Source organism: Anomalospiza imberbis, chromosome 2, assembly GCF_031753505.1.
Source record: "Anomalospiza imberbis isolate Cuckoo-Finch-1a 21T00152 chromosome 2, ASM3175350v1, whole genome shotgun sequence".
Taxonomy (NCBI): Eukaryota; Metazoa; Chordata; class Aves; order Passeriformes; family Viduidae; genus Anomalospiza; species Anomalospiza imberbis.
The window spans coordinates 107,002,127-107,018,287 of NC_089682.1; positions in this window are offsets into that span (position 1 = coordinate 107,002,127).

The window sequence follows — 16,161 nt, forward strand, 5'->3', positions numbered from 1 at the left end:
CACTGGTACATCTCAGACCACCATTCCACATACAACAAATCATAATTTCAAATGTAATCTGCCAATTGGAGGATCAAAAAATATTTTTCCAAAACACCTCTATACTGCATTTAAAATAAACAAAAAGAAAATAAAATTTGGCATAATCTCAACTTTTTTTTCTTTTTTAAGTCACCTTTTGAAAGGAAAAGAAGCTTTGATAGTGAAGGGTTATCCTTGGGATTTTTTCTTTTAATGGAGGTCTCTGCTGCAGTAAACCAAAAAGGTGATAATTAGTGTCTCCTACTGTTTACGCCTGCTGCCATCTACAGCGATGAGCTATTATTATTCTGTCTGCTAATACTTGGAAAGGATATCAGTTGGAGAACTAATCCGAAATACAGCAAGCAGAGATCATTGTCACAAATGCCAAATGGAGACATTGTTACAGATGTTGGAAACGAAAGGATTTCATTCTATTGAATCATTCAGTCCATCTGCCCAGACTGTGCTTTGCTGTGCAGTCTCTAATGTCTCACGTAAGTGCTAGAATACTGTAAGTATTAAAAAATCATTCTCTTTGAAATACATTGTGTTCACCCAAAAAACTTTACTATAATTATGGCAGTAGGTAGACCTGATCTTGAACAGTGGTCCAGTTCAGTGGCACTGTGCTGGTCTTCCTGATCATTTTCAGTTACTGGCTGGAGTCACTGTGAGGAAATTGCTAGATTAGACAGGATTTCTGTGGAGAACTGGACTGCAAAACAGCTTAGAATATACTGTTCAGGTCTTAATTTTTTTAATCTTTTCTTTACTTTTTTTTGTTTTGTTTCTTGTTAAGGGGTTAGGCTTTTGTTGAAAAGAAGTCCCCACCTTTGTAAAAACTGTCAAACTGTAATTCTGCATCTCCATATGGTTTCTTCACAGGGACATGTTTTGCAGAGGATCATGGTCTGTTCACCGTTATGCTTGTGTTCACTGGTAGAAATCCAGAAGACAAGAACCATAGAGAGTTCCAGCATCTGGATTTCAGTTTGTTTGGCATGGACTGTCTTTGGCAATAGGAGGGCAGAGAAGCTGCCATCTTCAGCAATTTGGAGGAAGGTGTCTCTGAGCCACCTGGAGTGCTCCATACGTCACCCTGCTGAGTGATGTCACTAAACAATCCTCCTTGTACTTGACCATGAGTGACATGGGATCTCCTGCACTCTTTTTTTTCCAGTTCTGTGCTGTGTGTATATGTCTCAGAAGCCATACTCCACAGAAATTATGTAGAAGCCACCTGGCAATCCTCCTCTTGCAGGTGGTACAGGACCCCCTCTACCTCTCACTAAGTCTTATTTTACTATTTCTCATTGCCTTCACCTCCCTGAGAAAATCTTCCTGTATGATACTGACATCTGTTACAATGGTGTTAAGTGCTAAGTAAAAATTGGACAGTCACAGAAAGTGTCACCAATGCCTCATGCTGATTAAAATCCATAAGCACAGCACAATAATGTTTCAATATTTTGAATATATTTTAATTCTTGACTACAAGTCCTTCAAGTCTGGAACTCTACAGAGTATTAAACTTTTTTCTTGCTTCCTGTAAATAAATCTGACTGCAAAAATAGTTTAATTCCTTCATGACATGTACGGGAGAAAACCTCAACATTGTCTTATGTAAACTCATGAATGACAGCAGCTATTTAAATCTATTTGATCATTCAGCCTTTCAAGTCATCTCCTTAACTAGATGTAAAAGTTTCAGTGGGATGTTAAAATGCTGAATGTATGTGGGAGGGATCTACACTTTACAATGGTGGGCACCAGGATATTGTGTGGTTCACAGTGCATATGTAAAAAGTAATGAAGTGTTTTCTTACAGTGCTTACTTTTACAATTTCTTACTAAATGCTTTCTTACAGCTCATAAGGTATTGATTAAAAAAATAGAGGACTTGAGAAGATATTTCACTGTAAGTATCATGTGCAATTCATGTATCTTGGATAACTGACTTGTAGCTTAATTTTGGATGTCTGTTGAATAACCATTCCCAAAGTAAGGTTCTTTAAGAAGTTAAGGGGTAGAAGTCTTCAGAGACACCCATCTCTTTTGCTTTTTAGGTACTGTGGTGAACCAGCTTTCATAAAATAAGTGTTTAAATGCTAAAATGTAGCACTTATTGTAGGCAAACTGTGTTGCAGGTTCACTAACCACACTGCTGATTTTTTTCCAGCAGTGCAATTCTGTAAACTGTGATTGCTGTAATCTGAAATAATAATGCAGTATGCTGTTTATTGTATATTTTATGTAGAGGTTCCTACTTGCAGTCTACATTTATTTAATGGAGAAGCTCAAAAGGTAACACACTGCTCCTGCTGATCAAAGACATAAATGAGCTGTTTTCTCTCCTGGATAATTTGATGTATGCAAATATCTCTTGTTTTCCCACACCTCTCTGTCTTCCCATTACTTCCTTGTTTTAGATATGTTTACTGTCACTATACATTTTTAATAAGGTGTCCATAGCTGCTTTCCTAAGAAACTATTGATTCTGTCTGTGCCTGTCAGTCAGTCCTCTCTAAACTCAGTATCTTTGGAAGCAATGGCTCTAGTTCAGCTGAATTTGTCAAAGGGATTGAAAGGTGATGTTTTCATGAGTTTTAAGGAACTAGAAGCTTTGTTAGGTAGGCAAGCACATCAGCAGGCCACTGTTGGAGAGACTCCAACATGACTTTGATCTGTTCAGCTTTCCCATTAACCAATGAGCATGTGTGTTTTGGCCTGCTGCTCAGAATCCACACAGCTTGGAACAAGTCCAAGCACATGATATGAATCACATTCCCCGGCAGTCACCCTTTTGCTAGACTAAGCAATCCAAGGCCTTTTAGTTTACTCTTGTAAAACAAGCTCTCCTTTCCTTGGATAATCTGAATATCATTTGCAACTGCTGGAATTTCAGCCCTTCTCTCTTAAGCATGGAGGGGCAGAGCTGCCCACTGGACTCCAGCTGAGGTCACATTAGGACTAGGGGGTGTTAATTTTTTCTTGACTCCAACAGGACTATTTTGGCTGATTTAAGACATTTTGGAAACCAGCAATATCTCTAGCACACTGAAGATGACTTGTCATGAGCTGGGAAAGTCAGGAGTTAGTAAGATTTTTTTCCTTTTATTTTCTTGATGTTTTAAGCAGTAAGATCAATTTTACAAAAATGGAACTCTGTGAAGTGCTAGGAAGTATTTCAAGGTTTTGTTCAGAATTTATCTTTTTAAAGAAGATTAATAATTTCTTCCCTTCTCCCTCATTTAGTTTGTAGGAATAGATCTCACAGTAGCAAATTTTACTGCTTGGCCATCCAGTACTCTGTACCCTGCAGGAAAAAAGCTATTTTTTGAACAAGCTGTTATAGATATTAGTCTTACAATGTCTCTATGTCTGATAAGAAAGGAAAAGATGAGTGCAGGCAAGCAGCTGAGCTAACTGGAAGACAGAAAAAGAAAAAGCAAAGCTCTTTTGGGTTGTGGCTGTAGAGATGGCTGGGCATTTAATGTTGGGCATTAGCATTCAGCATTTAAATATATGCTTGAACTGTAATTTCTAGTTGCTAAAAGATTTTCTGGCTGAGGAAGTGGGTGTGTAAGTGTCTGGCAAGTGTCCTTCAAACTTGTGTTACAAGAGAGAAACTATCTTCTGGCCTGTTCGAAGTTTGATTTTTTTCAAACACACTTGTAGATTTTTAGCTGAAATACTGAACGTATGTTTGAATTCTGTTCATCTTTCCTTTGGCTGATAAAAAGAGTAAAATGAAAACAGTTTTTCTTTTTAATAAGGGAGGATTAATTTTTTTACCTGGCAGAATAGTATTGAGTTATGCTATTTCATATGAAAGTCAGTTCTCAGTAATGAAAGTGTTTTTCCTTTTATGTGATAAGATGGGCGGACTATAAAGTAGCTATAAAAAAAGAGGAATAGGAAATATATTGCTATAAAGAGCTACACCGTGTGCTTTTTGTTAGGATTGTTTTGTAAAACCGACTTGCTGGAAGTAATCCACAAATAGGCTTAAAAATAAGCCTCAGAATTTTATTCTGAATATCTCATCAACAACAATAAGGAGAACATTATGCATATTGATGGAGATGAATCTTCATGTCAAGTATTATCTGCAGTTTCAGAGCTGTTGCAGTTTTAAGTGTGTTTGCAAAACCTCTTCAGACCTCTATTTTGACCTCTTATGTGAAGGTTTCCCATGATTTCTATTCATTAACATGAAAAAGGCAATCAACCACATACATTTAGATAACCAAAGCTACAAGGAGCATCTGTTTTCCAGACATCTCTGTGTTGTACGTGACCTATGGTCTGATTTGGCTGAAATCTGATAGCGTTGTGTAATTTCACATGCCATCATTAGAACATTCCTCCGAGGGGAAAAGGAACAGGCCCCGAGCCTGGGAGCAGCATCTCTGGGTCATCTTCCTGCTCTTAAGGAAGCTCCGTGCAGAATCGCATCCAGCACATGTGGAACAGTGTCCTGAGGATGGGCACGCAGGCTTTGGTGGGCAGGCATGAGCTGGCCTGCACACTGAGCACACAGGAGCCCTGTAGCAGAGCTAGAGCAATGATCAGCACGTCCCAGGGCAAGGTTTAATAGCTGTGGTTCAGTCAACCACAGCAACAGTCCCAGCACACGGGTTGCACAATGCTTTGCAAAGGCACGCAGAGACATCCCCTCCTCTGGCTGCACCAGGCCTACACGTGCAGGGGGAACAGAGACCATGTGCATGTCAGCCAGCACCATGATGCATTAGGAGCAGATCAATAGATCTACTGTTATGTGCTGAGCCTCCTACATCTTCAATCAACGTGGTCTGAAGTTTTGACTCCGAGTAGGTCTAATGGGTGCTCTGGACCAAATGTCTCTGGCACACATGTGGTTAGAAACTGTCTGATGTTAGGTTTGGATGCTGTGGTTTGGACCCCCACGTGGGGATGGAGCACATTTGGGAAGCACCTGGTGTGGGGCTTCAGATTTAGCTCCTCTGAAGGAAATACAGTTTGTATATACAAGCCCCATTCCTTTTATGCAACAATGTGCAGCTAGTGTGACAGCTAGGGAATTTGATTCAAAACTGCTTTAAAGGTTCAAGCCAAAACTTCAGCATAGACACAGCCTAATTAATTTTCTAATTATATTTGTTCACTTGTCCAACATTTCCTTCAGATCAACAAGATGTGTACAATTTACGTCCAACTCAAAATCCAGTGTCATTCCATATGCTTTCTCTTGAAAGAGCATGTTACAGCACTTTGAAATTGAAGAATGAGGTGGAAAAATCCAAATTCTTATTTCAATGCCTTTCTCTAGGAGGTAACATGAGTTGTATCAATATGAATTTTACTTACATTGTGATGGTGCATAAGTAATGGATTTAAATTCCAGGAAAGCAACTCAAGCTATCAGAAGTCCTGAAATTGTGGCTACCCCTGCAGCATGATTGTTCACACAAACTTAAAAGTTATGTTATATTTTTGTTAATTTTTACAAGTGGTATATAGAGGAGTTTGGACAAAACAAGTGATTTGAATGAAAAACCTACTCAAGCTTCTTGAATGCTTAGCAGCCTCTACCTTTACAAACTTGGGAAAAATGCAACAGCAGAAGATTTAAAAGTATATGTTTTAATTGAAACCATAATTTCTAATCAACACTGAGAGTTATGACTAGTATGAAAGGAATGCAAATTATATCCACTGACACTGAAACAAGAAAGAATAAACTAGAGAACAGGTTTCAAGCTAATCCTTTTATCTGTGATTAAAATCAAATCCAAATCAGTAATGTCTGAAAGCCGCTATCACTGGGATGACCATTCCCTGATACAGGTGATGTCAGCCTTATTTCCCTGAAGGCTGATGCATGTATCACAAAACTCCAGCCCACTTCCACCACGCTTAACAAGGAACTCGGGTATCTGGAGAGTAAGAGGGTAGAGGAGCACAGGGACAGGAAATGCCTTCTTATCCTGCTTTCCTCTGAGGTGTGGGCAGAATGGTGAGGACACACACAAACCTGCACTACAGAAATACTCGACATCTCACCTTCTCTCTGAGTCAAGGTCTCATGGCTCTCCTAATCTCTCACCTTTCACAGCTATGCCATTCCTTTCTTAAAAAAAATAAATTATTTATTTGCACACAGGTTGCATGAAAATTTAAAAATAGAGTAATATTTTAAAGCAGTTCACCAATTTTTAGTACTCTCCAGTGAAGCTCAAGTGTAGTAGTTGCAAACATTTTTCATAAGTTTCAACATTGAAAGCATATCTGGAAGAGTAACTTAGATCTTATCTTCCATGCAAATCCTCCAATGAAGGCTTTAAAAAAATAGGAAAAGGGGGAGGAAAAGTACATGTAACATCACAATGGAATAAATTCCAAATTTTTGCCTCATATTTTATTAATCAGGAGCACTTTTATGATCTGACATGAGGCAGTTCTATGTTAGCATCCTAATACAAGAAGATAAAACTCTTTAACCCATGTTGTCTACAGAATTATTATGTTGAAGTCACCAATCCAGATGACAGAAATCTAATATGCTACCAACCAAACAAATATAAAAGGGAAAGATTAAAAAAAAAAAAAAAAAAAGCACCATAAATAATCTTCTGTAGCAATATTGAAAGTGTTTTGAAGCAACAGTTCATTCCTTACTCAGAAAGCTGGAGGCTGCAAAGGTCTCCTAGATTACCATAGTAACTAAAAGAATAATTTAAATCTGCCTTTTAAAGGGTTGTAAATAATGCAAGTGTAATATTAGTCGCTGCTCGTTGCCATTTCACATGCTTCAGAAGACAATTTGAAGACTGGTGTCATCATTCCTCTTGTAAGGAATTCTAGCATAATAAAATATTGTGTCCAAATCTCTCCCTTTCTCCATTGCTTTTTTCCTGGATCTATCTAATGAGAAATGAGAACTTGTACAACAGGCTTCATTTACATGTCTCTTTGGGAACCTGAAATGATTGTAAATATCCACTTCTCTGTTTGTCCAAAAAACCATCATCCTAAAGGACTGGGAATATGAATCAGACTCTCTCTCTATGTGTGTATGTACAAAATGTTGAAGGATCTTCTGGAAGCATTACAATGCTAGTACACAGCTGCAAACTCTGTGCAAAGGTCTTCTGCATTATCTGCACGAGTGGGAACACACAACTAAACGGGTGCTGCTTTCAATATTGTTAAAAATATTACCAGAGTAAATATTTTAGGTAGGGATTTAAATGCACGGATGAAATGGCACTGATGATCTTGTACAGACTGCTACAGGAAAAAAGGGATATAAAATTCTGATCTTCAGTGCTGGAATGAAAAATATAGCAGGCCAAGAAATTCCTGGAGAACCACAAAGATGACCTTTTTTGTCATGCAGAAAGTAGATACTTTTGACTCCCATTGACTGCAATCAGATGGTTCTGTATCTCCTGGGTCAACTTCTCATTGTCATGGTAATCATGATAGGAATGAGAAAAATGCCTTCTTAAAGCAAGCTGAAAATTATTAGCAAATTGAGTGAAATGATGCTTAGAAATTATTTTTTAGCAAACAACCCATGCACATTTTTGTCTCATCTAACTACAGGGGTGGCCCTCTTCAGATACAGGAAAGGGACAAACCAGTATTTATCCTTAAGAAAGCCCAGCATGTATGAAGATCTGAACAAAACTGTTTTCTTTCCAGAGCCTCTGTCCCTCACATTCATCTTTCCCCTGGAGAATACATGTTTTCTCAAATCCATCATTGTATCTGTACTTTCTGGCTCTGGCTTAGTATATTGCTTGTTAGCTTCTTTGCAGGGCCTAGAAATAAAGTCTTCCTTTTGTTTAGACCTCTCTTGAGCCCAGGCAGCCTGATACACCAAGAATATTTACTTGTGGTATGTGTGCCAAGGCTGTTTGGACATAATCCAGACAGCTTCTATGTCTTGTCCTCAGGGGAAATGTGCCACTGCTGCCTTTTCTTCCTGACATGTAAGGCACCATCACAGGAAACCTACACCTAAGATTGAAAGCCAGTAATACTTACCACTAGTATTTGCTGTATTTATTGCAGGCTCAATGGGACCAAATAGGAAAACCCTTTAGTATAGACATATGCATCCATATCAAAAGACAGGGAAGAAAAAGGATGATGTGACAGACAATCTTTTCATATACATTCAACACAAAGAAGAAACTTATGAACAGATTATTAAGGCATAAGTTTTTGTTTGTATTGCAGTACTGGTAGGAAGTGTGTACAAACTCTATGATGGCTCAGGCAGGGAAAATGTAGAAGAAATCAGATGGTATAGGATTGGTGTTAGTCCTTATTAAAATAGACAAAACCCATGTAGGTGGGCATTAGAAGAGAACACACACAGTTCTAATCAATAACACAAACAAGAGGACTCATTTATTTCTGACTTAATAGCATTGTCTTAAATGAAGATAATCCTTAGCCTACTAAACTTTAGTCTAACATTATATTGAATTCATACCACTTGATTTGCACTTTGAGGAAGTAAAGTGCTGTGAAGTATTGATCATGCAGCAAAAAGCTGGCATTAAGTATTTAAAAAGACTGTGGTAGTTTTCCTTGGGAGTAAAAAAGTATCGGTTTTGTTTTTGGCAATGAAAAAATGAGTCCAAAACTCAGATTTCCCCCAAGTTAGTAATTCCATATAATCCTCAGTTTTCCAAATTTGTTAGAAAGATCAGTAACACAAATAGTTCTGTAACAACCCCCTCAATTTATACACAGTGCATTCTTTTATTATCCAGTGATTTTGTATCCATTTTCCCTGACTCATTTTTCCTGCGGTGCCACTCTTACTTTGTATTATCATTCCAGTGGATTGAATTTGCTTTGCCGAGATCTCAAGTGCCACAGCAATGGGACATTTTCTAATGGTAGGTAAAACAACACAATAAGAAGGGCTAAATTCTGATGATCTTTGGTTTTTACCTTGGAATTCACATTGTTGCAATTTTTTAGCTGCAGCTGGATTTGCAATCCAGTTTTAAATCCAATGAGAACTTACAGAAATATTCTTATATAATTTCAACCCTATCTAGCTGCCTTCAGATATGTTGCTCTATAAAATAAACATTCCTTTAAAGATGGGTGATGTATCCATAAGATTAAATCAAACAAATTTATATTGTATCTTTATATAGTATCTAAGATAATATGGCCTGGCATCACAAACCACAACTGGACTTGCCATGGTGAACTACTATGTTTCCATAATGCTTCCAGGAGAAGCAAGTTTCACAACTGCATTTTTTTCTCATGTTTTTGATTTTTTCTTTTTCTTTTTTCAATAACACTCTTAAAATTTTTAGCATAAACAAGATTGTAATGTAGGTAAGTAGAACACTTCCATTGTTAAGTTCCTTTGCATTATGTTGGTTAAAAAAAAAGGACATTCAACAAAAGGTATGAGAAAAGAGCCAAAGATAAAATGCTCTTCAGATTTGTAAAACAAAGTAAAGAAGGACAATTAAGTGCCTTAATGAGTGTCAAGACACACATTCAATATACTTAAGGCACTGTTTGTACCCTACATGTTGTAAATTTGGTCCAGACTAGCCAAATCACAATTAGAAATAGGATACTGCCAAATCAGATTTTTATTCCATATGTAACATCCGTACAAGATGTGAAATCAAGTATGAGATTTCCCTGTTTACTGGCAAATACTCTACAACTTAACCCACAGATGCTCTGCTTCTTCACAGTGCAGTGTTGAATTCATCCACATGAAAGCATTTATATGAATTGTACTTTAGTGGTGAATTATGTAGATGTGAAAGCATGTATCACTTCCCCATCTGCTGCTTCACTTTGTATTGCTCTATTGATTTGGAAATAAAAACTCTTCTGGTGCTGCTCAAATAGTTGCTTAGTTCCAGTTCCATGTTCTGCCAGGGTCATCCAATGTGATTGTCTCATCTGCAGCTCCTAACTGGCCACTACAAGCCTTTTCTCTCTCTGATTGAAGATAGATTTTTAATACCCAGTTCAGATGGTAATTGGAACTGGGGCACTTAGAATCACCTGACTGTGAGTCTGCTTCATTGCAGTTGGGAAACTTCTGCTTTATTTTATTTTAATGGATTAAAATATTTAAATGGGTTAGCTGCCTCTTGTTTTCAACAGTCATTTTTCATGTCAGAATTTACATTACTTACTTCATTAAGTCAGGTCATGAGGTTATGCAGGGCAGAAAATTAGAAGGCCTAGAGCCCAACTAGAACTTAATCTGGTTACTGCCACAAAAGATAATAAAAAATGTTTCTATAAATGCATTAGCAACAAAAGCAGGGCTAAGGAGAATCTCCATTCTTTATTGGATGTGAAGGGAAACATAGTGACTAAGGATGAGGAAAAGCCTGACGTATGTAATACTTTTTTTGCCTCAGTCTTTAGTAGTAAGACCAGTTGTTTTCTGGGCACCCAGCCCTCTGAACTGGAAGATGAGGAGCAGAATGAAGCCCCCATAAGCCAAGGGAAAATGGTCAGTGACATGCTATACCAGTTAGAGACACACAAGTCTATGGGCCACAATGGCATGCATCCCAGGGTACTGAGGGAATTGGCAGAAGTGTTCACCGAACCACTTCCCATCCTGTATCATCAGTCCTGGCTAACTGGAGAGGTTCCAGTTGACTGCAGGCTACACAGTGTGACACCCAGCTGTAAGAAAGGTTGGAAGGAGGAGCCAGGGAGCTACAGACCTGTCAGCATGACCTGGAGATTGGGGAAGGTCATGAAGCAGACCATCCTGAGTACCATGGGCTGCATGCAGCACATGTGGGGCAGCCAAAGGATCAGGCCCAGCCAGAATTGGTTCATGAAGGGTAGGTCATCCTTGACCAACCTGATCTCATGCTATGACAAGGTGATCCATCTAGTGGATAAGAGAAAGGCTGTGGACGTTGTTTGCCTGTACTTCAGTAAAGCCTTTGACACTGCTTCCCACAGCATTCTCCTGGAAAAAACTGCTGCTCATGGCTTGGACAGGTGCAGTGATAATCTCTCTATACTTGGCACTGGTGAGGCCACACCTCCAATTCTGTGTTCAGTTCTGGACCCCTTACTACAAACAGACACTAAAGAGCTGGAGCGTGTCCAGAGAAGGGCAATGAAGCTGCTGAAGGGTCTAGAGCACAAGCCCTGTAAGGAGCAGCTGAGGGAGCTGGGGTTCTTTAGCTGGACAAAAGGAGGTTCAGTGCAGACCTTATCACACTCTGCAATCACCTGAAAGGAAGGAGGAGCTAGGTTGGGATCGCTCTCCCAGGAAATCAGCAACAGGACAAGATGAAATGGCCTCAAGTTGTGCCAGGGGAGGTTTAGATTGGATATTAAAAATCTCTTCATGGAAATGGCTGTCAAGCATTGGAACAGGCCACCCATGGGAATGCTTGAGTCACCATCCCTGCTGGAGTTAAAAGACTGTAGATGTGACGCTTAGGCACATGGTTTGTTGGTGGACTCGGAAGTGTTGGGTTAACAGGTGGACTTAAGGATCTTAAAGGTCTCTTTGAAACCTAAATGATTCTATGATTCTATGATTATGTTGGTTTTGTACCTTCTTGCTTCCACCTCACCTGTTTTTTCACTCCATAACTGAGGCTCAGGAGGGCACCTATGCTTGTCAATGCATTGCATGTAGAAGGAAATTAATTATTTAAACTTTATTCATTTGCAGAAGTACTGTATAGGTAAAAAATTCTGACATAACTCCTGTGAAGTTGTACCAGTAGCTCTAGGGATCTGTTACGTATTCATTGAGCATATCCCTATAAGAGTCATTTGCAAATTTAAAAAAATTGCTATAGTTTATAAGGCACTGGATATTTGGATTCATTCTCTAGTTCAAATTATAAACTATAAAAATATTAGCAAATTTTTCCTGGATAATTTAAAAATCAAAGTTCTTAAACAGCTATCATTCTTAAACATTTAATAGGAAAAATGCTGAAAAATGTATACTAAATTGCAGAATAAATCTCTATTCCAGAAAAAAAAATAACCCTAAACCTACAAAAAACCCCAGAAAACAAATGTGTTCTTAAATTCATCTCTATTCAGCAAACCATTTAAACATACCAAGGCTCCACTGGAACTTCAAGACATACTTAAGTGGTCTGAGAAATAGCTATTAACTTAAACAAATCCTTAAAGTTAAGTGCTTTGTTGAAACAGAATTCAGTGTTGCACTCCCAGACTGTAAATTATTAAATAGATGTAGGTGAAACTGTAAAGTATGAACTTTAGAAACCTTTCTAATGGGTCTAAGAAAACTTCTCTGGCAAGGACTAACAATATTTAAAAATATGTGAGCTGTCATTTTAAAGAGTTAAATGGTTTGGTTACATTTAGGTACAAAAATGGTATTTTAAAAAGGCATGTGGTGAAACAGATACAGAATGAAGTGTTGTATAAAAATAAAATATTATTTTAAAAATACAAGCTCTTCAGCAGAGAACTTTCAGCACTAACTTCTGCTGTTTTATACAATATCATGGCCATAAGACTATATCTGATTTCATGATGCCCTGAATTTAGCTGAATGTAGTCTGAGTGTAAGTCCTACTTAAATGCACACCTGGTTGGATTATTGCTGTTGTCTCTACTGGACTTAAAAAGCTACAGGGTAAAGAACACCTGAAATATGTTCTCCTATATATGAGTTGTCAAAACATTTGGATCTTAGCAAATGACAATATATTTTATACTAAAGCTTATGATCTACATATAAAGCATCTAGATGGAAAATAAATATAATTGGTTAATTCTAACCAGGGAATGTTTCCTGGATAGTTTGTATGGGAAAAACAAAAAAACAAAGCAAAACAAAACATCAACAACAAAAAAAGCACCAAAAAACCCCAACAGTGATGAACTTCAAGGACAAGGATTGTTTTCTTTTTAAATCTTCTTAATGCAGTATCCTTCCTCCCAAAGGGAATGAGTCATTATAAGACCTTCTCTTGACAAAGTACAGTTAATTGTCACTCTAAAAATTACCCTGTTGTTTATGTATTTCTCATTAGAATCTGATTAGACTCCATTTGCCTAAACAGGCAATGGTAGCAACCAATATTCATCTGTGAAACTCTAAAAGAGCTAATTACCCAAAGCTTAGACTAATTGTCAGCATAAAGGACAAGAGAACGGGGCTTTGAAGTAGAAAGCGTTAAGAGAAACTGCCGGTCGTTCAAAGATAGCCACTTGGATATGCAGATTGACGAGATTTCATTAGCATGTAAAGCTTTCACTGGGCAGAAAGCCACCCTGGTTAAAAAATTAAATGAGGAAATGAGAAAATAGAAAATCAGTTTGTAAAGACTCAGGTGGGGAAACAAAGTAATTAATGACAGGGATTAAAAGTAGCAAGAAAAGAAAAAGTTACTTGCTGGAGTAGTAGCAGGCAAGTGGATTAAGAGCAAAAGCAAGGAAGGATCTTACCTCAAGTACACATGAAATATGATAGGTAAACAGTACAACAGATTTCTGGTATTTGGAACAAAGGGATTATCTATCCATGTGAGAGAGAGGGAGAAAAAAGTCACCTGCAGGAAAGCTAGCAGGCCAAGTGCTGCTGAAATCAAACTTCAAGAATCTGTCTACAGCTGCTAATAAGGCATTTTCCTAGGTCGTGGGTAATTCTAGAAGAATATTGTCAAAGTTGCATCAGTTTTGAAAAGTTTGAAAGGACTTGCTGAATAATGAAGTGTTGTTCTTAACCATAGCAAAGAGATGGCTAATTTTGGATCTTATTAGCAAAATTAGAGGTCAAAATACAATTAAGATCTGTCAACACAGCAGCCAAGAAAGTAGTTACTATAGTTCTTCTGCTAGGGAGTTTGTGTTTTTGTTTCCTCTTTTGTTTTGAAAACTGTGTGATTCCAAGTGCTACAGACAACTGTGTTCACATAACAGCCATTGATTCCTTCAAAGCTTCCCAGTCAATACAGCAATAACACTTTGATTTAAAAGAACTTCCATTATACAAAATTAACATTACACAGATTAAAAACTGACTCGCTGTTTGATCTCCAGATGTTATTGTTAATGAAGAGACATAAACAAAAGAAGCTATTATAATGATTTTTCCCCAGCAACTTGTTTTAGTGCTTAATACTTTTATCAATGATCTAGAAAACATAAAATAGTATGGCAAAGTTTGCAGATGGTAGTAAATACTGCAGAGCACGTACTGCTTTTGCCAGTGAGTCTGAATCATCTCATTGAGAGCCACAATCCAACAAAAAAAATCAAATTAAAAAGGCCAAATACAATGAATTACACATGGGATCTGGCAACATTAGCTGTATGTGTAGAGTAGGAAACTTGGGATCAGAAAACTCCACGATGTTACGTATATAGAAATAAACTGCACAGGGCAAGAGTCCAGGCTCAGCACTGGTAGTCCGCTTTGGTCCGTACTGTTTAATGACTACCTACCGCATGGTATCATTGCATGACACATCTTCAGACAATACTGAGCATGCAAACTCACACCACCATGTTCTAAGACCAGGGAATAACTGTGCACAATTGGCAGAACAAATGTGGCCACCTTTAAGGGCCATAGAAGAAAGTTTAGCCATGTTCATGCAGCACAAAGTGTCACTTGACCACAGGGTCAAGTTAGAAGAGTCAGGATCAGAGAAGAGTCATGTGTAGGTAGTACAGAGATGTCCCTCTGCAGTCTGCAGGAGGACATGAGCACTGTATTGCCCTGAGCATGTTCATTTCATTTACAGCTCTTCATTAAGACAATGAATGTATTAAAATCTTGTACGTCTGGGCTTCAGCTGGTTGGCTGTCACAGTATGGAAAGACTTTCTGCTGCACAATAGCCCAATTGTACTTTGTGAGTAGAGGGTTACTCTGACACACTAGAAAAGAGCTGGAATATTGGTGGGAAGCACTCATTTTCTGCAGTTATATGGAGAATCTTTCTTCTCAGATACTTGTCTTCTACAGCTCTTTCACACAGTGAATGAAGTGGCAAAGAATTCAACGAATCTATAAATGGGAAATAATTTGCTCCCAAGTCAGGGGTATTCTGTCTTCCTTTGAAGAACTGGGCAATGGTTTTCTCTTAGGATCATCTGGCAATATGGCACCACTACAGATTAAAGAAGAAGCCAGCCCCTACCAGGCCTTTGGACAACTTCAGCTTCTCCATTTTTCTGAACATAGCATCTACTGTGGGATAAGACAGCTTCTGCTGTGATTGCTGAAGATGAGAACAATGTCATTGGGCTGGCTCTCTTTGGCTGTGCCTTGAGAAAATGTAATAACACATGGCACATAGTATATCTGTAATCTATTGATTCAATATGGCCTTGAGTCCTGAAATAATGAAAGACTGCAAAACTTCCTAATAAATGTATCGTGAATGTATCTGAAGTGTTATTTCCCAAGAGCATCCTGAACAGATGGGGCAGATGCTGCAATTGTCGTAGGAACAAATTTAATGTAGCATACATGAAAAAAAGACATTGCAAAACTTGTGCAGAAGCATATGCAGCTTGCATACTTTGTTTCCTTGGATGATGGCATTGCTCAAATTTTGCTTGAATTGTTTATGGTAATCTTCTGCTCCAGCATTTAATAATAAAATATTTGTACAATTAACTTGCATGAGTTCATGTTTTCTCCTTACTATTAAAAAAAAAATAGGAAAATAATGAGTTATGGCCCTAGCTGTGAACTCTAATAGCCTCTGTATGTACATATATTGGTGCCCACACACAGGAAAACTTGATACTCAGCTGAATTTTTCTATGCTTTAAAAAAATGACATAAGCTTGAACTGGCTTGATGGCCTTTGAAACAGCAAATTAATCTTAACTTGTGGAGACAGGCATAATGTCAGTGAAACCATGCCAACTTTCCCTTCCTGCAGTACATGAATATATAGGAAGAAAAACATTTGTAATTTGTAAAGTTCTTTTTACTAGCAACCTTGAAAATAAAGGGGCAAGGAGAATTAATATCAGAATTTAGGAGTTTGCCATGGTATGAAACAGACTGTTGGATATTCTTGGTAACCATTTTTATATAAAAGCTAATAAAAACACAGATTATGCCGGTATGGGCTCAAGTTATTTCACTCCATAC